The 3,521-nt window shown below is 34.6% G+C and overlaps 1 long non-coding RNA gene across 1 annotated transcript in view; it reads left to right on the forward strand.

Moving 5' to 3' along the window:
- Positions 1 to 2,192, forward strand: part of LOC106474962 — an 8,341-nt gene extending 6,149 nt beyond the window's left edge. Inside the window, exon 3 of the long non-coding RNA XR_001291778.1 lies at positions 1,751 to 2,192. This is a non-coding gene — a long non-coding RNA (uncharacterized LOC106474962). The remainder of the gene's footprint in view (positions 1 to 1,750) is intronic.
- Positions 2,193 to 3,521: the final 1,329 nt, after the last annotated feature.

The raw sequence follows: 3,521 nt of genomic DNA on the forward strand, positions 1-3,521 counted from the left end.
GGGGAAGCTTGTAGTCCGCAGAAACAAAGTTTGTCCGAAACCGACTATTTTTTCTTGTCGTGCCTTAAAGTCCCTTGCAATCACAACTTTCTTATCGTAACACTAAGGAAAAAGGTAACAGGCCTGGTATGGCCAGGTGTAACAGGCCCGGCATGGCCAGGTGGTTAGGGCGCTCGACTCGCAATCTGAGGGTCGCGGGTTCGAATCCCCGTCACACCAAACATGCTCGCCCTTTCAGCCGTGGGGGCGTTATAATGTGACGGTCAATCCCACTATTCGTTAGTAAAAGTGTAGCCCAAGAGTTGATGGTGGGTGGTGATGACTAGCTGCCTTCCATCTAGTCTTACACTGCTAAATTAGGGACGGCTATCGCAGATAGCCCTCGTGTAGCATTGCGTGAAATTCAAAAACAAAACAAACTAAAAGGTAACAAGCGATATTCATTAAAGAAAGCCGTCTGTAACTACAGGTCGACCTCTGCATATACATATTTGATGAAGCCCCCGTGTAAGAAAAGCCTTAGCTCGATTTTGTGCCATTGATAACATACAGTTAACACATTTGTTTAGGAATTTACCAAAGATTAAATTTTCTGGAAGTCTTCCTTGAAAGAACAATTTGCTTTTTGGAAAACCAGCTTACCGTATCATCCTGGGAATGCTAACACATCCTGAAATTGTATACACGACTCGGTGTTTTCAAATCTTGGTGAAACTGAAAATTTGGACGTAGTTTACACTCGAAAATAATAAATATGTGAAAGCGTTTTGTTACAAATTCACCTACGATGCGTAGATTGGATAGTTTTTGAAGAATACATTTGATAAATATTTGTGAGAAATTCTAAGCGAAGTAGTGTTTGTGCTTAAGAAGGAAAAAATTATCCTCGTACCTTCATAAAGAATAACAAGAGGGAATCCTCAGTAGCCGCGGCTGTAATTAGATATCAAATCGGCCAAGAGATGGAGCTATGAGATAAAACTTTTTACTTGAAAAGAAACTCGGAGCCATTCTATGAACCGCTATGCCACGGCTAAAAAGTGAAATATGAATATAATATTCATAAATCAATTTCAATCAGAAGGTTATATAATTTCTGTACTTGAACATATCAGAATGTTAACATTTTGTCGTAACTTTTGGAAATGAGCAAGTTCTTTTATACTTTCAGCTTGTGGTGAGCGTACCATACTGTGGAACCAAGTGTCCATCATTCGCGTCCTGTTACCGCAAAAATATAAATAACATATAAAAAAATCATGCTTCATACCTTGAGTGAATTATAAGAGCGACGGTTAAATCCCACTATTGGATTGTAGTAGCCCAAGAGTTGGCGGTTGGTGTTGTTGACTAGTTTCCTTCATTCTAATCTATCAGTTGAAAATTAGAGACTGCTTACGCAGTTAGCCCTTGTGCACCTTTGCGCTAAGATTCTAAAACAAACAATATATTATACTTGTATATACACACAACTTTAATTTCTGACATCACAGTTTTAAGTTAACTCTTATTGTTATGTTTGTGTGCCATTAATCCAGAAGTGAGTGATGTAAGACTTGAAAGATCAACAGCTTAATTATGAATTTTGTATTTTTATATTGGAGATGAGGTGCATATTTCTAAAAATCTGAGTGGTGTGAAATGAATCATACTCATAAAATACTTTGTCAGACCATTAAACAACCTTGAAATGTTTTTTTTGGAAATTATTTGCGATTCTTTTAACACAACTTTGTCTTACCACTTCCAGAGTTTCCTCAAAATATACAAGCAGTTTTTTCCAGAAGGGGATACAGCCACTTTCGCTTCGTCGGTGTTTAGGGTGTTCGACGAAAACAAGGTAGTTATTATTAATCTGGTTGGTTGAATAATTAATAAATACCTCAAAGCTAATGGAGTGTTAGAAGTAATGACACGTAAGAGAACGAGCTTAAATATTGGACAGCTGTTTTGTTTTAGAACGTGCAATTCTGAGGAATCAAAACTAAAACACAACGGCTGAAACAGGAGCGTAGACACACGTACTGTCTTTTAAAAACGCACATATTGACAGTGCATGTTTCAACTGTAATGTTATTGTTGAATATTTACAGAGTGATGTTTTATATACCCGCAATGTTATATTTCTAATAATGTAGAACGTATCAAAAATCAACCTGCAAATATATGTGCAGTTTTAAATTTTGACTTTAAAGTTATAATGGAAAGTTTTACTATCAGTAAAATGCCAGGATTGTATAATGTACGTTATTGTACTTATTTATAAGATCTTATGAGTGAAAGTAAAGAACAATAATATGCGAACACACTATATCTGCTATATCCATTGTCGTTATTCCTTGCCTTCATGGTGTATTCTGTAACCCAATCTTATTATCCTATTTTTATGTTGTAACAAGTTGATCTCACGTTGAAATCACTGTTATCGATTAGATGTGGAGAGCTGAAGAATTCATTCTTTTTAGTATTATTATTCAACTCGGAAAGAATGTTATCATTAGTAGCTCTCTCCGAAAAAAAAATCTGCAGAATATTCGCAGTATTTGAAAGGTTTGATGACTAAAGGAAGGTTTTTTTTTGTTTTGGTTTCGAACACAAACTGCAAACGTAAGCTTCTTCAATGAGCCGGATGAGTGAATGTTTCCCATTCCCGTTGTTTCCCCTAGCCCAAGGACAAATCAGAAAAGGCATTATGTGAAAATGTAGGCCATTATTACAAATCAGAAAAGGCATTATGTGAAAATGTAGGCCATTATTTTTGAAAAATGCATTAAAAGAAGTTGCCACTCTAAAAAAAAAAAATGGATCTAAAAATAAGTAAAAAATAGTAAATATAGATAAAGTTAATCAATAAACTAATTTATGAACATTCCTAATTATGTGAAAGTATTAGATCGTTTTATATTCATTTCATATACAGTTTGATACGAAAACTACAGTATTGCTAGACATAGATGATATATACAGTGTTTATTATCTAATGAAAAGTGAATGACGTAGCTAATGGGTCAGGAAACGAACGGGACATCCTGCTTAAGATTATAGTTTTATCAAATATGTATTATTTGTTGAATATAACTATTGAATCAGAGTATGAACAAGGCATTCCTCAGAAATCTTCACTGTCATGAAACTTATATAGTTAAGGAACAATAAAAAATCAGCCTATTTAAGTATTAAGTAAGTAACCAGTGTCTGAGGTCACCAAGATAGAAAGATAATTGTATTGATATCTAAACTTATGAGATTTAATTCCAAATACATCGCACTAAAAAACTAATAATCTTGACATACAATTAAATTAGTTCTTTGGTTTGTTATAATGACCCATTTTACTCCTTTAAACTTGATTATACTCGTGGGTTCGGATCCCCGTCATCGAACATGCTCGATGACATTTTACTCCTCCAGTTAAATTAATATTTTAGTTTAGCATATGATAGTTATGTCACGACAAAAGCACCTAATAACAAACTGCACCGTACAAATTAATGACACGTAAACTGTACGAAAACTAAATT

Source organism: Limulus polyphemus, unplaced genomic scaffold, assembly GCF_000517525.1.
Source record: "Limulus polyphemus unplaced genomic scaffold, Limulus_polyphemus-2.1.2 Scaffold7910, whole genome shotgun sequence".
Taxonomy (NCBI): domain Eukaryota; kingdom Metazoa; phylum Arthropoda; class Merostomata; order Xiphosura; family Limulidae; genus Limulus; species Limulus polyphemus.